The 23,305-nt window shown below is 50.8% G+C and overlaps 1 protein-coding gene across 2 annotated transcripts in view; it reads left to right on the top strand.

The window, feature by feature from the left end:
* Positions 1-10,431: 10,431 nt before the first annotated feature.
* The window catches only part of FAM179A (family with sequence similarity 179, member A), a 72,225-nt gene continuing 59,351 nt past the window's right edge, over positions 10,432-23,305 (top strand). For both annotated transcript variants that reach the window (XM_011956285.1, XM_011956284.1), the window contains exon 1: positions 10,432-10,681. The gene's annotated coding sequence lies outside the window, so the exon portion shown is untranslated. The remainder of the gene's footprint in view (positions 10,682-23,305) is intronic.

Genomic DNA, 23,305 nt, shown 5'->3' with positions numbered 1-23,305 from the left:
AATAAACATACGTGTGCATGTGTCTTTATAGCAGCATGATTTATAATCCTTTGGGTATATACCCAGTAATGGGATGGCTGGGTCAAAAGGTATTTGTGGGGAAAAGAAAGAGAGATCAGCCTGTTACTGTGTCTATATAGAAAGAAGTAGACATAAGGGACTCCGTTTTGTTCTGTATTTGAGATGCTGTTAATCTGTGACCCTACCCCCAACCTTGTCCTTGCAAGAGACTTGTGCTGTGGTGACTCAAGGCTTAATGGATTTTGGGCTGTGCAGGATGTGTCTTTGTTAAACAAGTGCCTGAAGGCAGCTTGCTGGTTAAAAATCCTGCCCGTCCCTGGGCAATGGAACATCTCAGTGTAAAACCCGATTGTATGCTCTGTTTACTGAGATAGGAGAAAACCGCCTTACAGCATAAGGTGGGACTTGCTGGCGAGACGCCTTACAGCATAAGGTGGGACTTGCTGGCGAGACTTGCTGGCGCAATGCTGCTAAAATGTCTGTGGAGAAGTTTGCACATGCATATCAAGGCACAGCATTTTCCTTTGAACTTATTCATGTCACAGAGATCTTTATCCATATGTCTTACTGCTAATTTTCTCCCTAAAATGATCCTATTGTCCTGCCACTCCCTTATCTTTAAGATGTTAAAGATAATTATCAATAAATACTAAGGGAACTCAGAGACCGGTGCCGGCGTGGGTCCTCTGTAAGCTGAGCGCCGGTCCCCTGGGCCCACTTTTTCTTTCTCTATACTTTGTCTCTGTGTCTCATTTCTTTTCTCAAGTCTCTCGTTCCACCTAACGAGAAACGCCCACAGGTGGGGAGGGGCAGGCCACCCCTTCAGTATTTCTAGTTCTAGATCCTTGAGGAATCACCACACTGTCTTCCACAATGCTTGAACTAGTTTACAGTCCCACCAACAGTGTAAAAGTGTTCCTGTTTCTCCACATCCTCTCCAGCATCTGTTGTTTCCTGATTTTTTAGTAATTGCCATTCTAACTGGTGTCTTTTCCTATAAAGAAATTTAGTATTGAAAAAGCACTGATTAGAGGGGTGAGGATCCAGTCTCCAGCACTTACTCCGTGACCTTTGGCAAACTGCTTACCTTCCACGAGTGTTAATTTCCTCATCTACAAAGCGAAGGTAAGGGCAATTCAAAGGGTGAACATGAAGATGAAATAAGATGGTCTTTTTTTTTTTTAGATGGAGTCTTGCTCTGTCGCTCTATCGCCCAGGCTGGAGTGCAATGGTGTGATCTCGGCTCATGACACTGCAACCTCCCCCTTCTGGTTCAAGCGATTTTCCTGTCTCAGCCTCCTGAGTAGCTGGGATTACAGGCATACGCCACCACACCCGGCTAATTTTTGTGTTTTTAGTAGAGACGGGGTTTTGTCATGTTGGCCAGGCTGGTCTCGAACTCCTGACTTCAGGTGATCCTCCTGCCTTAGCCTCCCAATGTGTTGGGATTACAGCCATGAGCCACCACACTGGGCCAATAAGATGGTCTTTAATGTGTCTGGGGACAAGGACCCTCAGGTGTTCAGTAAAAAGTCTCAGCAATGTTACAAAACTAGCTTAAATAGAGTCAACAGAGCGATAGATATAAAATCACACCTTCCATTTATTCCCATTATGTTCATCTCTTTTCCAGCTAGGTCTTCTCTTTCTAATGGTTAAATTATTCTTATTTTTATAACACAGCAAATTCTACATTTGGCCACCTTGGTTTCTAGACTCACTGACATGTTCTGCTGTCATATTTTCTCTCTCTCCTCCTCCCTCCTCCCTCCTCCTTCCTCCCTCCCCTTCTCCCTGTCCTTCCCCCTTCCCCCCAAGCGGAGGTTGCCCATTTCCTCAGTGTGTCTGGTGGTTGCAATGAGGCCATCTTGGTCCTTTATACCTTTGTCGTTTTCCTCCCACCCATATGCACCCTAGGAAAAGTGTGTATGACTTTGGGAGGCCAAGGCAGGTGGACTGCGTGACTCCAGGAGATTGAGACCTGCCTGGGCAACATGGCAAAACCCCGTCTCTACTGAAAATACAAAAACTATTAGCTGAGCATGGTGGCGTGTGCCTGTAGTCCCAGCTACTTAGGAGGCTGAGGTAGGAGGATCACTGAACCCAGTAGGTGGAGGTTGTGTTGGAACCGAACTCTCGATTCCCTCCTGGGCAGGGGTCGTCGCGAAGGATCACCGACACGAAGTTCACAGCAGAGAGTTATTTATTACTAGCGCGCTAGGGTCCCAAGCTCTAAGTTGGTCCTGGGACCCCGACTGCTTGTTACAGGCTGTTTATATATGCTAACACAAGTTCAAACACAGCTTATGGCGCGAAATTCAAACAAAGCTTAAGGCGTAAAATGATTGGGTCTAGCTATAGCCTGAGCAAGGGGTCTTGGTTTAATTGGTTAGAGCAGGACCTTATGAGGTTCTTTCCTGGAGTTGATAATTCCGGGAACTTTGAGGCAGGGTGAGACCCCTGGAATTGGCAGGGTGGGACCTCATGAGGTTGTTTCCCGGAATTGGCAGGGTGGGACCCTATCAGGGTGGAACACTATCGAGGCAGGGTGGGACCCTATCTAGGCAGGGTGGGACCCTATCTAGGGCCACCTGGTGCTAACTTTTTAGGTTTTGTAAGGCCTACTAGTTTCAGTTGCAGTGATTGAAGATTGCGCCACTGCACTCTAGCCAGGGAGACAGAGTGAGACTCTGTCTCAAAAAAAAAGGAGAAGAAAAAGAAAAAAGTGCACACTGAACATACTTCTAGGTGAAGTACTTCCCTGTAAAGGGTCCTTAAAGAGCCATTGCTTCTGCTGTGATCGCGGCCAGTATTTCAGAAGCTGGCTCTCTCTGCATCTGGGATGAATGAGGCTATTGGTACAGGCAGTCTGAGCGCCAGGAAGGTCAACACGAGAGGAAGACAGGATATTTGCTCTTTGGTCTCACCAGAAGAATATGCCATCCATTATTCACAGAGAGGACAAAGGTCCTCATGTATTTTAGGGTGGACCATGATAGGCTGTGCAGAGAGATTTCGGGAGGATTCTAGCTGGGCGTCAGGAGGTTTGCAAGGTTTGCACTGCCGGCCATCTCTGGGAGATTGAAATTTGCCATGGAGGTTTTCAGCTCTGGTTTTAGCCCCATTGAAATGTGAGATTATTAGGGTCTGAGAGGTCAAGGGCTTTGCCCAAGGCCACACAGCATCTGTAGCTGCCTGGCAGAATGTGGGGCAGCAGTCGTGAGTGCTACAGTGGAGTCAGAGGCAAGGGGTATTGGTCCTGGGTGGGCACCTTTCCCAAATGCAGAAGTTGGAAGCTACACTGGCAGAACAAATGAGGATTCCAGAAGACGGGAGGCCCAATGGGACTTGGGCCATTCACAACAATGGGTCATTAACTTTTGTACCTGTGACATCTCAGAGCACAAGAAGAAAAACAAAAACGCCCAGAAGTTTGGCACCAGACAGACCTCTGTGGGAATCTAGACTCCAGCTGCCTGACTACAAGGCCTCTGACAAGGTCTTTGACCACTGAATGAGAGAGAAGTTTCAGAAAGCCTCCTTGAAAAGAGATAACTCTTATAAGTAACAATGTAACTGCTCTGACACACAATAGATGCCTAATGAATGTTAATTTCCTTTCTTTTTATCTCCCGTTCCCTTAACTTCAGTTGCCTTCTATGCAATTCTTATGAAAGTCCCAGGCCATACAATTTATTCCCCCTATTTTTGAGATGAGAAAATGGGATTCAGAGAAGTTTAATGATTTGCATGAGGCCCCAGGGACAGAGCTGGGTCTGGATCCCGGAAATCTCGACCATAGAGTAGAGCTGCTACGGAATTAGATAAGCTGGGTTTTAATATTTTTGTGACCAGTGCTAGCTGAGTGACCTCTCTGAGCCTCCCTCATTTATAAAGCGGGGATAATAAGAGAACCTATCCAAAGGGTTGTTTTGAAGATAAATGAGCTAATATGTAAAGCGCTTAGACTGGCAAATAATAAATGGTAGCTCTGATTCTTAAATGAGCCATTAGGATCCTGGCCTGCTCTCTGGGGCTTGTTTTTGAACACTTTCTTTGGATATTCTAGGGAATGGCTTTCAGAGTTCTGGGTGTCCTGCCTATGAATGTGGGGAAATCACTCTTCAACTATATCACGTTGCTTCTCTCTGGTGGTGAGTGCCGTGGGGCCGCGTGTGCACCCTGTTAGAAGCCCAGGGCGGACTCCCAGGAGCCAGGCACCCACCTGCGTCCACTCTATTGGCTGACCTGAGCTTGCTGTCAAACTCTGTCCCCATGCATGTCTCTGTCTGACTGTGGCTCTGAGAGAGTGCACTCTTTCTATTCATTTGGCTACTGACAGATACCTAAAATTGATTTATATCCGTGGTAACTGTCACCCAGGGGAACTGTGAGAAACGAGCATCTTTGCTTCCATTCACATCAAACAGAGGTCTCTGGGCACTGACTCACCCCGGCCGGCCCTGGCTCATCTCCTTGAGGAGGAAGTGTGTGTCCTCGCCCTCTCGCCTCTCCTTCCCAGGGAGCCCTGGCTCACAGCTCGAGCCAGCAGGCCTGGAGGCTGCAGACCCTGAACTGGGACTTGTTGCTTTTGAGAGCTCCCCTGAAGCCTGGCTCCTCAGGTACAGAGTGGGAATCTCTGGAAAGTATTTGTCAGTCACATTCCAGAGGGAAGTTGAAATTGCTCACAGAGGCTTGTGCCTGATGGGAGTTTAATTTCTTTTCTTTTTTTATGAGTTAGGGTCTTGCTCTGTTGCCCAGGCTGGAGTGTGGTGGTATGATCATAGCTGATCAATGCTGAATTATTTATATTGTATTTTTCTTTCTTAAATTTTTTTCTTTTTTCCCTCTACTCCTGTGACGAATTATGTATTTTTTAGTTCTAAAACTTCTGGTTGTTTTTCTTTGGGTCTTATGTTTCTTTGCTGAGACTTTTTTTTTTTTTTTTAACGTGTTTTAAGCATGTTCATAATTGCAAATTGAAGCATTTTTATGATGGCTGTTTAAAAATCCTTGTTAGGGGATCCTCAAATCTGTGGCATCTTGGTGTCGCATCACTGATCGCGTCTTCTCATTCAAGTTATTTTACCTGGTCTTGGTGTGATGAGTGGTTTTCAGTTGTCTCCTAGACATTTTGGGTATTGTGTTGTGAGATTCTAGATCCTCTTCTGTCTTCTTTTTTTGCGGGGCATTTATCCTGTTTAGGTCTAGCACACAGATCCAGGTGGGATTGGATGTTCAGTTCACCACTGGGCCTTGCTGATACCATCTCAGCAAAAGCAGGGCATCACCTCACAGCCCTGCACCTTTCCTCACTGCTAATGATGGGATAGAATTTTAGCTCCCTGCTGGGCCCTGCTGGTGGAGGCTTTTTAAAAAAATGATGATATACATACAGGAAGGAATATGTACATATTATAAGTATGTGAAACATGCTTAAATTTTACAAACTGGAAGTTTAGGAGCATTTTACACATTTTCCTCTTTCTTTGCATGTTCTTATAAAAACATATCAAACTCGTTTTCGCCATTAGCCTCCAGAGTTATTTACTCATCTGTTAACTCCTCCTCTCCCCTTGCCCTCCATCTCTTGAGCTTTCCTGTGGCTGTGGGGCAGGGAGCTGCTCTTCTCTGACATGTCCTTTTGTGGAATGGGGAGAAAGGAGGGAGAGGCACACCCCATGTGAGGTGAGGGGTTAGCTTCTCTTGGAAGAAGCCGTGAAGGGCAGCTGGGGCCACAAGCAGCATAACCAGAAGGACTTAGTCCCCATTCTGTCATTACCACTGAATTCCCATGTGACTCCATTATCTGTGACAAGAGGGGCTTGGCCTAGTCCTCTCTCGGATCCTGTGCTTAGGTTGCATCTATTATTCTAGAGTTTCCCAGGAACTTCCCAGGGAACCTGTCAGCCCAGTGGCAGGTGCTGGTTGGGAGGGGCCTGTTCTGTGTCCTTGGCAGTGTCTGAGCGCCCTCACCCAGCCTGTGGTACCGACAGAGCCTTCCAGGCTCTCCGGGCTGGGGCTGGCCTTGCAGGGGTGGGGCAGTGGTATTTTGGGAGATAAGCCCACGCAGTGTCAGTCTGGAGGCAGTGCCAGCTTGTCTCCACCGTCCACTTTTCTACCTGGGGGTGCGTGGCCTGTGAAGGGAGGGGGCTTCCAGCTCTTCTCCTCAGCCTGGACCGGGGCCCAGGACACAGGGCTTCAGGGCTCTAAGGGACCAGGAGGTCACCCAGTGTCTGATCACAAATGACAGTTTGGAAGCCCAAGGAGGGCAGGGGCTTGTTGGAGGGCACACAGTAATGGTGACAAAGTCAGGACTGGAACCAGCTCTCTGTCCCCTTGCCTGGAACACTTGGCCATGCCATATGCTAACCATCCTTAGCCTGGGGGCGCATCATCCTGAGGGATGGGTACCCGAGGCAGAGATGGGGGAGGCGCCTGAGCGTTCCACCTTGTAGGGTCCCTACCAGGGGCCCTCACCCCACATGCTCCCTGGGATCTGACCTCTAGCTGGGCCTGGGATGGTCCTGGTTTATAAGGGGGCAATGCCAGCCCAGGGGGTCAGAACTCCCCCTACCTGTTCCCTGCCCTACAATGTGTGGGACTCAGACTCTGGTCTGCAGCTTGGATCTCAGGTCTGGTCCTGGAAAAAGTGGCAAATGTTGCAGGGGAAGGGGGTTCTTATGCTGCCAGCCACCTCCTCTCCCCACGTGCAGTCAGGTTAGTGTCGCTCTCTCAACACACATGTCGAATGTCTATTGTGGGCCTGGCTGGCGCTGGTTCTAGAGATATAAGGCATGAGTCCTGCCCCCAAGGAGCTGACAGTCTAGGTCTGTGTGGCTGGCTGGTGGGCCAGGATAGGGGTGGGCAGTTACAGTCAGTGGATTAGTGGTGCTGTAATGGGGAAGTGCTGGCCCTAGAAAGGCAGAGGAGAGGCACCTCTTTTCTAGAGAGTCAGCAAGCGCTCCCCTTGGGAGCAAGGGGTGGGAATTGGCCAAGGGAGATAGGTACAAGGTTTTTTGTGTTGGTTGTTTGTGTTTTGAGATGGAGTCTCATTCTGTCATCCAGGCTGGAGTGCAGTGGCACAATCTTGACTCATTGCAGCTTCTGCCTCCTGAGATCAAGCAATTCTGTCTCAGCCTCCTGAGTAGCTGAGATTACAGACATGCGCCACCATGCCCAGCTAATTTTTGTATTTTTGGTAGAGACAGGGTTTTACCATGTTGGCCAGGCTGATCTCGAACTCCTGACCTCAGGTGATCTGCCTGCCTTGGCCTCCCAAAGTGCTGGGATTACAGGCATGAGCCACTGCACCCGGCTGGAGATAGGTATAAGTAAAGGGTAGGAAGGGATATGGGAAAGGCTTTTGGGGTGGAGGGAATAGCATGAACAAAGGCCAGGAGAGGAGAGGAGCATGACAGCTACATCCCAGAACAGGGGGAGGAGAAGACTCCTCAGTGAAGTCCCTGTTAATAGCCCAGCTATGTGTTCAGGAGACTATTTGGATATAGGATGTCCAGATCATTTGCAATGGGAAGTGTGTTCAGGGCATCTAGTCCTTCTTGTTGCTAGACATAGAAACAGCTTTGTTCACTTTACAAATCAACAAGGGCCAAGAGGACGCTTAGTGACATTTTTTACTGAGGGAACAGGATCAGAATTTAGTAGTCTTCCACTGACCAAATCCATTAGCATGGAAAGTTACAGAATGTTGGTTTCTGAAATCTTGAGTGACTTTCTGGGGTAGATGGGGGCTATCCCCTGTGGATGTGGAGGGGGCTACTAATTTGGTGCTTTCAAGAGCCCTCCTCCCAACTTGTGATTCTGTATCGTGAGTCAGTTTAATTCATTCACATCAAGTATTTGTTCACCGGTTCTGGGGGGCGGGGGCAGGCCAGTGTGAACACACCCAGGAGAGTCGGGGCGATGACTGGGAACACTGGGCACTGGAGGAGACAGGTAACAACACTTGGCTTCCTTTGTAGTTGTTGACCCTCTTCCAAGGGTCTGGCCACCCTTCCACCAGGGATTGATACAGGCTATGTGAGGCTCGGGGCTTAACCAATTTGGGGACTTCTTTAAGAAAGAAAACAAAATTAAGTATGAAAATATTTTTTTAGAATGAGAAAAGAAGTATAACAAATGACTGGGGCCTGGATTCATATCTCTTTCTTTCTGAGATCTCTTCAGGGGAGTTCCAGAGAGCTTCTAGGTGGCAGCCTGGCTCCCCTCTCCACCTGGAGTACCTCCATCCTTCTGGGCAGCTCCTGGCTCCCCTAGAGGCCCGGGGCTCAGGTTGTGTTTGTCTCAGCGATTTCCACCCATGCTCCTCCCCTGGCCTGCTCCTTACCTCGGGGATTTCATGTGGATTTCACACCTCACTGCCCCGGGATTCGCTCTCTGTCCATAGTCACAGTGAGGGTGAGTGCGTGCTCTGTGCCTGGCGGGCACACTGAGGGTCACTGGAGCCACCCCAGGGAGGGAGGATCTGCAGTTTCCCTGCTGGGCGTGTGAAAGAACCAAGACTCAGAGAGTTTTTTTCTTGCCTAAGATATCATTTCTGGGATCAGAATCCAGACTGGAATCCAGGGGCTTCAGAGCCCTGGTTCTTAAGGGCTGTGCTATCAATCCCCCCTTATTACAGGTAACGCAGGAATCAGCAGGAGGTTACCTGCTGGGGCCTCTCTCCATCACTCAGCTCCTGAGGGCAGGCAGTGCTGCCTCCTGCGTCTCTAGCACTTGGCACAGAGCATGGCCAGCTCACCTCGGGAACACATAATGCTCGACCATCCAGTGGAGGCAGAGTGTGGAGAATCTGGGAGCTGAAGGAGGATGCAGTGGGGTCTGAATGGAGGGGCTTGGTGGCCATGGTGCTGAGTCTGGCCCTTACTCCAAGGACAGTAGGGGCCACGAGGGGTGTCCAGCAGGGCATGGCCATCGGATCTGTGTTCTGGAAACTCTGACTCAAGCAGCGACGTGCGGATGGGCTTTGGGGGAGCTGCACACACACCGTCTCCCTGGCAGAGCTGAGGGACACCAAAACCTGCCTTGTCACATCCCCGCCCTGGGTTCCCAGGGTTGACTTGCTCTCACTCACAAGCTGTGTGGCTTGGAGCAAGGGCTTACCTTGCCAGGCCTCTCTTTCCCCACCTGGGCATCTTCACATCTGTCTCCCAGGGGGAATCCGCACAGCCACTGTTCCTGGTTTGGAGGAAGTGCCTCCTTTCTGGGCCTCTGCTAGAGGGAGTTCAGGAGTTCAGTTTGCCTTGTCAGCTGTGACCTCTGGCTTGGGGCCAGCACCTGCCCCAGGGGGACCTTGTTCTCAGTCATAATTGGCTGCCCCTCCTTGCTCCCTCCTGGATCTTGGTAAATGACAGCAGCTACTCCCAAGGACTGCCCTCCCTGGCCATCTCAGGGAAGAGGAGAGAGTCCCAGGAAGGCGCTACCCATGTGCAAGCGTTTCAGCGGCCCAGGCCTCGTGGAGGTGTAATTGGCCTCCCACCAGCCCTCCCTGCGTGTTCCACATACCTGCTGATTCCTTTGTACAGTATATGGGGAGGAGCTGCCTGGGAAAATTCATAGTGTCTTTGGGCGAGTGGCTGTTTGCAAGCCTACATACAAATTGAGTCCTTGGCTCCCACTCTGTGCCCCTGGATGGTGAGGGCTAGAAGTGGGTAGCATGAGGAGTGGGACTGGGAGAGTCATTCCAGGGAGAGGATGCCAGACTGGGATTTCTGCCCAAGAGCCTAGGCTCAGTGAGGAAGCACACATGGGCTGCTAGGATTCACATTTTCCAAAAGTTAAGGTGGAGAAATCTGGTTGGGAAGAAGGCAACAGGCTTCCTGCTCTGCAAGGATTTCTGGGGAAGTGATGGAGAGCCTACCAAGTGCTATACAAAATTACAGGCTGTTACATGCACCTTTGAAATCCTTACAGTAACCCTATCAAGTCAGTATTATTGTTGTACCCATTTTATAGATGAGGAAACTGAGGTCAAGAAAGGTAAAGTTCTGACCAGAAGGCACATAGCTGGAAGTAGCAGGATCACAATTCAAACCTAGCTCTGCCTGCTGCCAAGGCCTGGATGTTCACTCCGCCTTTCTGCCTCTAGTAAGCAGAAGCAGATTGAGCCCAGAGGCCATGTAAACAAAACCAGGGGTTCTACCGCCAACAACATCCCTGCACCAAGCCAGCTATGCACTTCCTGGCTGCAGTCACCAGGCAGGGGCACCCAGTGCTGTCTCTTTCTGTGGTGTCCATGACCCCAGAGAACAGGCTGGCCACTTGGGAGTGCCTGTGCTCCAGTGAGCCACAGAGGCAATGAGACCAAGGGGAAAAGTCACTCGGCTCGGTTTCTCCCCCACACAGGGAGCTATGGGTTCCTTCAATGAGTGGTTGCTATGCAGCCTTGTTTATTCAAGGAGAGCTTTGCTGAGAGCTGGAGCACGCCAGCAGCGGGGCTTGTGGCCACCCAACACCTGCTCAGACAGGAGGCTGCGGCCCAGGACTGCGTGGCTGGTGGGGGCCAGGCTGAGCCAGGCCTGGGGCTTGCCTCCCTTGCCCATCCTTGCCTCCCTGGGCCCATAAGCATCAACGTCTCGGTAGAGACCAAGGACCCTGGATTCTTCCAGTGACAGGGCTTTGGCCTCTGGACAGAGAGGTGAGAGGCGATAGGTCCAACAAGCCATCTATTGTGGGGAGGTGAATGGGAGGCCGGGTCAGGACCCCTGAAGTCCTTGGAGGGAGGGAGAAGAACCCCAACTGGAGCAGGCACAAAGGCACAATGAAAGAAAAAGCATCCTGCCATGACATGGAGGCTGTGTGACGGTGGGGATGTCCCTGACCCTCTCTGGGCCTTCATGTGGCAGCTCTAGGGGAGGAGGTTGGACTCACTGTTCTCTGAGCACTGGGAGCCAAGGAAGGAGGGGCTGGCCTGGGCTGGCCCCTTCCCTGAGTCATGGCCTCTGTTGGCAGTGCTCTCTGCCTCAGGGTGAACCCTTCACAGGGCAGCGGCTCCCTGGGGTGCTGTGGGCGATGGTGCCGGGAGGGGTGGGGGCATGCTGTGGGGATGGCACCTGTGCTTAGGGTGCTAGGGCACCCCGTGAGAGCATAGGCCTTGGAGGGGCTCTGCTCTGGGTTTGAATTCTAACCCCACCTCTTTCTGGCTGTGTGGACTTGAGCTCTTTGCCTGTCTGGGCCTCAGGTCTCTCATCTGTGAAGAGGGGTTTAAAAAAAACCTCTCTTGGTGCTGCGTGTGAGCATGGAGACAGTCAGGAGGGCAGCTGGCACGTTAGCCCATGTGCAGAATGGAAGTTACTGTTGTTGATGCTGTTGTCACGGTGGAGACTGGCGTGCTCCTTTCTGGAGCGCATTTCAGTCTCCTGAAACTAAGCTTTTGCCAGTCACTTCTCCAGGACAAGGGCTGATGCTGGCGGGGGACCTCAGAGGGCTGCCGTTTCCTCAGGAGCGCTGGGAGGGGAGGGACTGGGGCCCGTGCTGTCGGAGCATCACTGAGGCAGGCCACAGGGCATTGGTGCCTGGCTCCAGGAAGTGGTGTGAGGGTCCCATAATCGTTTCTATCCCAAACCGGGTAGTCTCACCAATGCCCTGCAGGAGACGGCCCTGCAGCCTTCTAGCCACAGGCTGGCTGGCTCCCAGGACTGGCTCAGTTTCAGCCCATGGATCTCAAAACTAGAAGATCTGAAGAAAGGGGAAGGTAGTTGGGGGCGAGGGATGGGGAGATATCCACCTGAGCTCTGGAGAGACCTGCCTCTGAGGGCAGCGCAAACTCCCGTTGACACCACGGCCACCTCAGAAGCAGCAGACTCTGATCACCAGCACAGAGGCTGGAAGTTTATTATTACAGACAGAAGAATGCACAAAATGCATGCACAGTGGGAGGAATAGTTATAAAGTGAATGTCCATGTGGCCACCGCCCAGGCCAAGAAACAGACAAACTGGCCGCCTCCCAGAACCCTCCCGTATGGGCCCTGTCCTTACACAGCTGCCTCCCTTCCCCTTAGGGTTAATCACGCTACTGATTGTTCCTTGCTTTTCTATCAAGTTTTCCATCTATGTCTGCATTTTTATTTTAATTTAATTTCGCTTCATTTTTTGAGACAAGGTTTCACTCTGTCCCCCAGGTGGGAGCGCAGTGGTATGGTCTCAGCTCACTGCAACCTCCGCCTCCCAGACTCAAGTGTTCCTCCCACCTCAGCTTCCCAAGTAGCTGGGTGTACAGGTGCACACCACCATGCCTGGCTAATCTTTGTGTGTGTGTGTGTGTGTGTGTGTGTGTGTGTGTGTGTATATATATATATATATTTTTTTTTTTTTTTTTTTTTTTAGGGTTTTTCCATGTTGCTCAGCCTGGTCTCGAATTCCTGGCTCAGATGATCTGCCTGCGTTGGCCTCCCAAAGTGCTGGGATTACAGGTGTGAGCCACCACGCCCGGCCTATGTTTGCATTTCTAAACACTCGATGTAGTTTTGTCTTCCTTTGAACTTTGTAGAAGTAGGGTCATACTCTGTGTAGTCTTTCGGGTCTGGCTCCTTTCACGAAACATTACGCTGTGGCATCATCCATAGTGTTCAGTGGGGCAGTCGTTTGTTTCATTACCCTGTAATATTCTATGTTGTGAGTGCACCATGATTGATTCCTTCATTTTCCTGTTGAACATTTAGATTTTTTTCTGGATTTTGGCCATTATCCATGGAGCTGCTCTGGATACTCTTGAGCTCCTTTCCTGGATCACCTGTGCAAGATTTTCTCAAGGGTGGGTTCCTAGGAGTGGAATTGCTGAACATTAGGTTTGTGCATTTTTAGCTCTATCAGGTAAAGCCAGACCACTTTCCCAGGGGGTTGTGCCCATTTGTACCTCACCTGCCAGCTGTCGTGAGTGCTCCCATTGCTCTGTGCTCTCACTAGCATTTGGCATTGCCACCCATGTCAATTTTCGCCCATCTTTGTGGGATGGTGGTAGCATCTCATTTGCATTTTCTTGATTACCAGGGGGTTGGGCATCTGCCTCCAGCCCTTCTTCCTCCCCACTTTCTTCTCCTGTTGGGTGCCTCCCTTCCTCTGCTCTCTGTGATCTCAGCCCCTCATGGTGCTCAGGCTTTTGAGCCCCATTTTTCTCTCTGCCCTCCTCACCCTCCATCCCTCTCCTCCATTCTTCTTCTTGGAGGACCAATCACTCTTCCACATACTTCTCAGTGTTTGGATTACAGAGCCACTGTCTGGAAGTCTGAGTTTCTCATTTTGTGTTTTAAAACCTCTGGTTCTTGCCCCAACTCACATCCCTTCCTGGGTCTTGGATTTCTCTTCAATAAAACAAAGACAGAAACAAAATGTCCCCCCACAGAAGCCATTTACATTTCCCAGGCAAAACCTGGTGTATTTCCTGGAGAGGCACATGCAAAACTCTGGTTCCCGTTCAAGAAAGTCGACTTTCTCCTGGGCCATTGGGAAGGGACAGGGCCCGGGTCTGAAGTCTTCTGAGCTTCTGGCAGGGAGGCCTTTGCCAAGAGCCCTCTCCTGGGATGTGACAGACATTCAGATCCTAGAGTCATGTCAATACATCTTTGCTGAGATTTTAGACAAGTTGCTTTCTTTCTTCCTAGTCCCTTCTGATCCTCCGAGTACAGGTGTTTGTTCACAGTCTATAGTTTGAAGATTCAAGCACCTGCTACTAGGCAGGAATCCTCAACTGACCAGCCAAACCCTGCAGAAGACATTCCCGGGACAGTGGGCCAAGCTGTTTTTCATTTGAGACTCCAGCACTGTGATCAAGTGCTGGGATAACTCTTACCTCGACGGTGGAAATCTCAGGGCCAGCAGAAGACTTCCAAGCCCCAGCCAATGGCTGTGTGATTTCAGGCAGGATTGATGCAGTGGCATCCAACCTCTCCAAAACCTTAGTCCTTGGGAGCACACTGCATGGGCTCTGACCAGGCACTGGGGGGGCCTTGATGGGAAGCTGGAGAAGGAAGCTTTCCTCTCCGTCCTGCTGGAGGCCTTGCCAGCTGGCAGCCAGTGTGATGCCTATAGGGTTATGGGCCCTGGGATAGGCATTGGCTCCTGATGGCCTTATGTATGTGTTATAGACTGAATGCATGTGTCCCTACAAATGCAAATGTTAAAGCCTAACCCCCCATGTGTTGGTATTAGGAGGTGGGGCCTTCAGGAGGTAATTAGATTCAAATGAGGTCGTGGGGGTGGTTCTCTCATGATGGGTTAGTGCCCTTAGAAGAAGAGACCAGAGAACTTGCTGTCTCTGTCTCTGCCATGTGAGGACAAAGGGAAGACAGCTACCTGCAATCCAGGAAGCGAGTCCTCACTGGGAGCGGAATCAGCCAGCACCTTAAACTTGGACTTCCCAGCCTCCAGAACTAAATTTCTGTTTTTTTGTTTTGTTTTGTTTTGGTTTTTGAGTTGGAGTTTTGCTCTTGTCACCCGGCTGGAGTGCAGTGGTGTGACCTCGGCTCACTGTGACCTCTGCCTCCCGAGTTCAAGTGATTCCTCTGCCTCAGCCTTCCTGGTAGCTGGGATTACAGGCACTCACCACCACACCCAGCTAATTTTGTATTTTTGGTAGAGACAGAGTTTTGCCATGTTGGTCAGGCTGGTCTCACACTCCTGACCTCAGGTGATCTGCCTGCCTCGGCCTCCCAAAGTGCTGGGATTACAGGTGTGAGCCATTGTGCCCAGGCATATTTTTGTTGTTTAAGTAACCTATTCTATGGTCTTTTGTTATAGCAGCCTGAGCAGGCTAAGACAGTAAGTCACACAGCCTCTGTGAGCCAGATTAACCCCTCATTTATAAGGAAGGAGACTAGCTGACCTCCAAGGCCCCTTCCAGCTTGAAATTTAGTGACAGGAGAAAGGTACGGGAAATTCTGTTAAATCACCAGCCCAAGTTCTGATTTATCTCTAATTTATATTTACAACAACACCATACACAAAGGTGGGGGCAGGTTCAGAAGATTTTGAATTTTGTAAATTTATGTATAAGTTACGCAGCCTTCGTTACTAGGACCACAGCCCACTCATATGGTTCCCTTTGTGAATTAGAAAAAGATGTTTCTTTCTCAAGACACTTTTCTTCTATTCATCAGAAAAAGACTGAAATGAATGTGCAAATATGTACAGTCATTGTCTAAAACAACATTGCCGGGACTTTGGAGAAGACGTAGTGTGAGGCTCGTGCCTGTAATCCCAGCATTTTGGGAGGCTGAGGTGGGTGGATCACTTGAGGTCAGGAATTTGAGACCAGCCTGGCCAACATGGCAAAACCCTGTCTTTACTAATAATACACACACAGAAATAACTAGCTGGGCATGGTGGCACATGCCTGTAGTCCCAGCTACTTGGGAGGCTGAGGCAGGAGAATTGCTCGAACCTGGGAGGTGGAGGTTGCAGTGAGCTGAGATCATGGCACTGCCCTCCAATCTGGCCGACAAAGTGAAACTGTGTCTCAAATAAAAAAAAAAAAAAAAAAAAGAAAAGGTTGTAATGTGAGAGATTGAGAAATGTCTCCTTAATTAGGATGCCCTTGTGCAGTGCCCAACCTAGACAATCAAACATGGCAGCCCTGCTTGCAACCTATCTCATTGTTTTTCAAAAACAGCCTAAATAAAGCTTTCTCTCACCCTAGGCTTTCCTATACCTTTTAGACCATTAATGATCACATCAGAATTTCCTAGGGTTGGTGGGGGGCAGTTTCAAATGCTGTGGCCCATCCACCCCCAACCCGAGACACCCACACTGAGCTACTATTACAAATGGATGGCCACACTCCTCAGCCGCGCTGGGCATAAAACAGTTGGGAAGTGCTGCTTTGGGTTTCTGACCACTTCCTCTGCCCTGTCCTGGGAGGTCATTAGATTCAGGTGTGAACTGCCTCCTGAACAGACTGCTCTGTTAAGAAAGGTTCTTCCCAGCAATGTGGTACTTGACCCCTGATGTAAGTGTCCCGCCCCAGCCTGCCCACTGCTTCCTGCTCACCCTCGACAGCTCAGGAAATGGAAGGACCTCCTGCTGCACAAGGTGGCACCTCCATGTTGCTGTCCAGCCTCAGCCAGGCCTCTGTAGCTTCTTGGCCCAAAGACTTTCAAAAGGGACATTTCCCCTCTTTCTTCCTGAACATCTGAACACAGCAAAACAGTTACTAAACAACCAATACTATTAGTAGCCACTGTGGATTGGGCCCTTGGGCCCAATCAGCCTATTAAATGTTTCTCATATTTTTTGGAATATTCTCAATAACCTTGGAGATAGATATTATTATTTCCATTTCACAGTTAAATGGAGACTCAGAGAATTTTAACCATGTGCCTGAGGTCATGCAGCTAGGAAGTGATGGACTTTAACCCCGTTGACTCCTGAATGAATGCCCTGAAATACTACCACCTCCATGAGCAGAAACCATCAGCCTTGACTCTTCCACTTAGTAGCTCTGTGGCTTCAACCTAGTTACTTAACCTCTCTGAGCCTCAATCATCTTGTCTATAAAATGAGGATGAAAATATGTACTTTCTCTATTTCCAGAGCTCAATGACATCGTCTTTGGAAGCATGTAGTATATTGCCTGGGCACAAAGCAAAATGGAAACTCAGAAATGTTAATTCCTTCACTTAGTTTCTTCTCAACAAGACTGTCTGGAAGATGTGCTTTAGTTTTCAACTCATTCATTCAGTCACACTGCAGTTAACTGCATTATTGCCACGAGCCTGGCACTGTTTGTCCCTTTGTCTGCATTCTGTGGGATTGCTGGCTGGCTGCACCTCATATTGTCTGAGAACGGAGCGGTTGCAGGAGTACTAAGCCCACCTGATCTCTTGATGGTAGAGAAGACGCCATCTGCAGCAGTGGTGGTAGCTCCAGAGCTGGTAAAGGGGTCCAGTTGTGGTGGGGGTGCTTCTCATCTGTGAACAGCCTTCCTGCTGGCCCCCACATGCCAGTCACAGCTGGAGTCAGGGGCCTGAGTGGCGGAGGGCCTTGGATACCCCCACAGGCGGTCTGGTGGGTGTGGATATCAGTCTCCCAGTTGGGGGTGAAGTGGCTCTTGGGACTGCCAGCTCTAGGAGTGGCCGTGTTGAGGGTCAGTGTGGAAACCAGCCCTGCCCCAAGCTAATAAAGATGGACACGCAGGTGGAGCCATCCAGGCCTCCTCGCAGCTTGTCTGCAGCTCCAGAGAGGGAGGTCTGGGCTTGAAAGTCCCGATAATCAAATGGCGATTGAAATCACGAGGGTAGGTGCTGCCTGTAAGAAGCCCTCCTAATAAAGATGGAGGCGTCTGGGAGAGGAAAGGAAAGGAATGGTTTGGTTCTTCTAAAGTCAGAATATGCCCTCGTGACTATTCAGAACTTCACACTCCCGAGTCCAGCTCTCACATGCAGCAGACTCACCTCCCTCTTCACCGCCAATATCAAGGCTGTTCTACGTGCCCTTTCTCTCTTCCTGACCTCTCCCTCTGTAGGACCCTTGGCTCTTCCTCCAGGGTCTGAGGACTGGCACTCCCATCTGGCCCAGCCTGTGCCCTTCTCCCTCGGCTGTTAACACTGGGCTCCCGCTCCATCAGCTCCCCTCCCTCCCCTGGGTCTTCAGCCTTTTCCTTCTGGCTCTTTCTCCTCCTCCTGTGAACTTGCTCTAGAATCTCCCTGAAAAATACAGATAACAAACAAACAAGCAAACAACACAACTTCATCCACCCTTCATTCCCCTCCAGCTACTCTCCAATCTCCTGCCTTTCCCATCCAAGTTCCCCAGCATTGTTTGGACTCACCGTCTCTATTTAACCTTCCACTCATACCTCAGACCTCAGCGATTTTCTGCGACCCCCATGCCTCCACAGGCACAGACATTGCTCACACTAAGTTCCCGATGATTCCATGATGGTCACATCCAGTTGGCTGAGCTGACACCTCTAACCACTCTCTGCTCATCTGGTGCCAACTGCCCTGGCCTCCCTGGCTGTCCTTGCTCAGACTCCCTTGGGGCCTCCCCTTCTCTACCCATCTCTGTTCAATGCTGCTGTTTCCTGAGACGTTCCTTAGCTCTGGGCACTCTCTTGAGGCCAGGTTTTGTTTTTGTTTTTATTTGAGATGGAGTCTTGCTCTGTTGTCCAGGCTGGAGTGCAGTGGTGCGATCTCAGCTCACTGCAACCTCCACCTCGCAGGTTCAAGTGATTCTCCTGCCTCAGCCTCCTGAGTTGGTAGGATTATAGACGTGTGCTACCACAAAGCTAATTTTTGTACTTTTTGGTACAGACGGGGTTTTTGCCATGTTGGCCAGGCTGGTCTCTAACTCCTGACCTCAAGTGATCCGCCCACCTTGGCCTCTCAAAGTGCTGGGATTACAGGCGTGAGCTGCTGTAACAGGCCCGCTTTTCATATTTTATTGAATGCAATATTGAAGTGAGATAAGCATCATCTCCTTTTTTTCTTTTTTTTGGAGACAGGGTCTCTGTCGCCCAGACTGGAGTGCAGTGGCACAATCTCGGCTCACTGCAGCCTTGACCTCCTGCGCTCACGTGATCCTCCTGCCTCAGCACCCCAAAGGTAACTGAGACTACAGGGACAAGCCACCACGCCCGGCTAATTTTTGCATTTTTGTAGAGATGAGGTTTTACTGTGTTGCCCAGGCTGGTCTCGAACTCAAGCGATCCGCCAGCCTTGGCCTCCCAAAGTGCTGGGATTACAGCATTATTTATACTTTGCAGTTAAAAGAGCTGGGCTCAGAGAAGTTTAACAATGTGCCTTCAGTCACACAGCTTGCAGGTGCTGGATTTTAGTCTTATTCCCCTTCATATCTTAGTACCTATGGCATGTTTGAATGAGTGAGTGAATCTCAGATTTTCAGTGACAGGCCGAACTCTGGAGGTCAGAGTCTCATAAGTTGTTCACCTGACAACATCCAGGGTCCTCCCTGCAGGTCTACAGCCTGGGCTGCCTCCCATGAGGGGAGCAGAGTTGGGTGGAGCGGTGAGATGTATGTGTATGCTGATTGGAGGTGTGGGTAGCTGTTTCTTATCCTCAGGGAGATAGCACGAGATACAGGAAGGCATGTTCTGTCCGGTCTAAACCCTGCGTATAATCAGCATCAAATCCTGGTTAAGTTGTTTATTTTCTGTGCCTGGTCCAGAGACTGGGCTAACATCTCTACATTTCTGTGCTGTAATTCTGTCAGAGGCTCCCCTTCCTTGGGAAGTCCTTCCAAGGCCCCACTCGAGGGTTCTGCATGAAACTGCAGGTCAGATAATGCCATTCCTCTCCTTGAACAGTCTTCAGAGTTCCCCTGGGCTGTAGGGTAAGCCCTGACCCTCTCACAGAGCATTCTGGGTCTCCCCCGATGGCCCTCATCCCGCTCCCAGGCCTGGATCCCCTTGCCAGATCCCAGACTCACAGGCACATCTGCTCCGTGCTTTCCTCAGGCCGCCTTCTCAGCCTGGAACACCATTCCTCCTTCCTGCCCATTTAGACCCCATTTCCTACCCGTTTTGATCCCACTTCCAGGCCCAGCACGGATGCTGCTTTTCCGTGGAGCATCTCTGGTGCCCTAGTCAGACAGTGTGGAGGGTGTCCCTGAGTGCTCATCGCTGCAGCAGGGTTACTTTGTCCTGTCGGGCGTGACAGTGAATGTTCACCTTCTCTGCTTGGCATTACAGACAGCATTCGCTTAGAAGTGTGGGCTCATGGGTGAGAGCTGGTGGGGCTCAAAGGCAACATCTCATTTGAGCATCTTATTCTGTAGACATATCTGTCCCCTCTGCATGAGAGGCATCTGTGTCACCTGGTCTGTCTGATAGGAATGGAGGGCTGGCCTGTCATAACTTTAAAGACAGTGTGGGTGTATGGACATGCGAGTGTGTGTGTGTGTGTGTGTGTGTGTGTGTGTGTGAAGTGGGGGGGCGGGGGGGTTGCTTTTCCCCAGGGAAGGAGAAGGAAGATTCACACCTGACATTATTGAACAATTACTATATGCCAGCAATAGGACTATTATTTCTAACATTACTTCATTTATTCCTAACAAAACCCCTTGTTAGGACATTTTTTTCAGATGAAGAAACTGAAGCTCAGAGGAATTAAATCAGCTTCCCAAGTTTATACAAGAGGGCCCAGGGCAGGATTCCAGCCCCCCATGTCTGAGCCCACAGCCAGCGTTCTGGGAGTTCTGAGTGGGGCACTCGGGGGCATACTGGCTCGTGGGGTGTGAGACGGGAGGGGACCTAGATTTGAGGCCTCTCTTCTGAGAGTATGTCAGTGGGGGCCATGTTTTTGGTTCCAGAATGAGGGTTTGTAAACTCTGCCCCTCTTGCCCTCAGCCTGGCTCATCCCCCCTTCCTTTCTCTGTCACCTTGGCGTGAGCTTTGTCTGAGGAGATGAGAACTCTGGCTGGAGACGTCTCAGAGGTCTCTGAAAGTCAGAGCAGGTGGTGTCATAACAGCAAGAGAAGCTGTGGGAGCGGCAGCCCCAGGGCTGTGGTGGGTGGGCTGGGTCTGCCCCGCCCCATGGGAGCAGGTGGACGTGGAACTGCGGGCTCCCTGTGGGCTGTGCGAGGCCTGGGTGGTTGGGGTTTTGTTCTTGGGGTGAACTTCTTTAGTGGGCCAGCCCTAGCTAGCTTTTGTTCCCTTTCCACTTGACACTTGAGTCCCCTCTGTCACCTTTCTTCATTCCTGTGGCACCAGTCACTATGGAACCTCTGCAGCCATAGCATTAACGGGGGGAGGGGACAACGGCCACTTACTTTGGGTCACCCCATTCCCTGGGCTGGGAAACGGAGGCTGAGAGGGGAGGAGCCAGCCAGGCGGAGTAATTCAGAGCATCAGGAAGTGAGGACAAGATCCTGGTCACCAGAATCCACCGGCTCATTTAGCCCTTTGGGTCAGGGGCTGGCTGTTCTCACAGGGGAGAGTAGCGCCTTAGTGTCTAGAGCAGTGCCGGGTGCGATGGGGCCTCGGTGAGCTGCGCCTTGGGGGTCAGGTGCTCAGTGGAGTCTGTGCTCTGTCCACACTTGTGCTGGACTTCCTGATTCTTTTGTAGTTTGGATATGGATCATTCAGTTCCCACAGGCCCCTGGGCCAGAGTGATTTCCTGGGGTGGTGCCTCTCACTGCGCCCACATTAGTCAGGCCTGTTTGTCCATAGCAGCTCTGGCCTCCTCTAGGGCGGGCACCTCGGAGATCCTGCACGAGACCCTAGGGCCTGAAGGGTCGAAGGTGTAGACCCTGAGAGGGTCTCAAAGGGGATCTGCTAGAGGGGATGCTTTGGCAAAAAAGCCATGGAATAGCTCCAGGTTTCCTTTCCTTACTGCTGGTGTCCTGGGGCCAGGGGGAACCTGGGCTGACTTGGCCTGTTGACCTCTGACCACTGAGGAGGCTACACTGGGAGAACCGTCTTGTTCAGAAGGCCCATTGCAGTAGGGGTGGCTGTTGAAACTTAAGCATCCTGTACCCTCAGGCGGCCCGAGTCTTCTCTTTAGCCTCCTAGAGGGTAATCACTTTGGAGAAACTGAGGCAGCAATGACCACTCTGACAGCCTAGGGTAAGAAATAGGGCCGAGGTCTTATTATAAAGTGAATCTGAACTACAGGCCAGTGATTTTTCGATCCTGTTTGAACATTAAAATCAGAAGGTAAGGCCGGGCATGGTGGCTCATGCCTGTAATCCCAGCACTTTGGGGGTCCGAGGCAGGCAGATCACTTGAGGTCAGGAGTTTGAGACCAGCCTGGCCAACATGGTGAAACCCCATCTCTGCCAAAAATACAAAAATTAGCTGGCCATGCTGATGCATGCCTGCCTGTAATCCCAGCTACTTGGGAGGCTGAGGCAGGAGAATGGCTTGAACCTGGGAGGTGGAGGTTACAGTGAGCCAAGATCATGCCACTGCACTCCAGCCTGGGTGACAGAGGGAGATTCTGTCTCAAAAAAAAAAAAAAAAATCAGAAGTTTAAAAAAAATCCCTGTGGCCTATTTCCTAGACCTAATTCACCAGGGGCTGGCGGTGGGGCCTGGAAATCTGTAATTTTAATTAGTTTCCAGGCTATTCTAGTCTGCAGTTAAGGAGAATAAGGACTGTAGCTAAATATTGCTTTTCTGCATATAATTTTTATAGAAAGTGTATCCTCTGGTTAGAGATATGGGGAACAGGTGGGGCCTGCGGCTCTCACAGCCCCCAAATTCCAGGACCCCAGCTTGTTTGCTGTAATTCAGCCATGGAAGGTCTGTGCCAGCCTGCCACATTCCTGCTGGGCTTTGTCTGGAAACCAGCTGCCTGGTCAACCTCTTGAGCCTCTTCCCTAGCTCAGGGGGTGAAGTCTGGGGTGTCGGTATCTGTGGAATAGAATCTTCCCTCGCCTTGCCTGGGAGAGGTGCCGTGTCTCACAGGGGTTCAGGACTGCTTTTCACCACAGTGTGGCCACATCCTTATCCCAGTAGATACTAAACAGAGAGTTCCCCTCTCCCTGGTTGTGAGGAAAATTCTCAGACAGGGAACTCGTGTCTTGAGGTTCTAAGAAGTGAGACCAGGCTGGGGCCAAGCTGGGCTGGGTGCTGGGCTGGGTGCTGCGCTGGGCCCGGCGCTGGGCTGGACACCTGTGTTTGGGTCGAGGGTTACTAGGAGCTACTGTGCCTTCTGGGGCCTGGGTGGGGCAGCGGCTGGCTGGCTTCCAAACGGAAGGCAGGTTTCTCAGTTCCTGGGTTGGGATTTCTTGCTCAGAAAAGGGAGTTGGCACAGGCTCCTGCCCTGTCCACAGACGCTTTGTAGACGAGAGCTCCTCTCTGGGGTAGAAATTGGGAGCTGTGGGCTTCACCCCTGGTCTTACCACAGATCAGCTCTGAGGGCACCTCCATTACCTGTCAGGGGAAAATGGTCGCCATTATCTCAGCAAAGGATTCATAGAATTGTGTGAAGCTGCAGAGGATGCAGTGAGACCCTGTCACATGGAGAGACAATGAAGTTAGGTCAAGGGCAAGAGCTGATGGCTGACCCCAGAGGCTGAAGGGAGGGCAGGAGGGATCAAGGTGTGCACAGTGCAGTGGCTGAGGGGGTCACAGGTGTGGCTTGTTCAGTCAGGTGAGAATGAGCACCAAGGACGTCACGGAGGTCGTAACCACACATCCCGAGAGAGACTGGAGAGCTGGTGTCCAAGAGGCCCCGCCAACACCTGTGGGATGAGCGGTCACACAGGCCAGCGTTGCCATGGGCTTTCAGGGCAGCTGGCGGACTGAGGGGCGTCGGAAGCAAACAGAAACTGCCGGAGAAACAAAGTGTCAGACACTACCTTG

The sequence above is a fragment of the Colobus angolensis genome, unplaced genomic scaffold, assembly GCF_000951035.1.
Source record: "Colobus angolensis palliatus isolate OR3802 unplaced genomic scaffold, Cang.pa_1.0 Scaffold413, whole genome shotgun sequence".
NCBI lineage: Eukaryota > Metazoa > Chordata > Mammalia > Primates > Cercopithecidae > Colobus > Colobus angolensis.
This window is presented reverse-complemented; position numbering and strand designations above follow the sequence as displayed.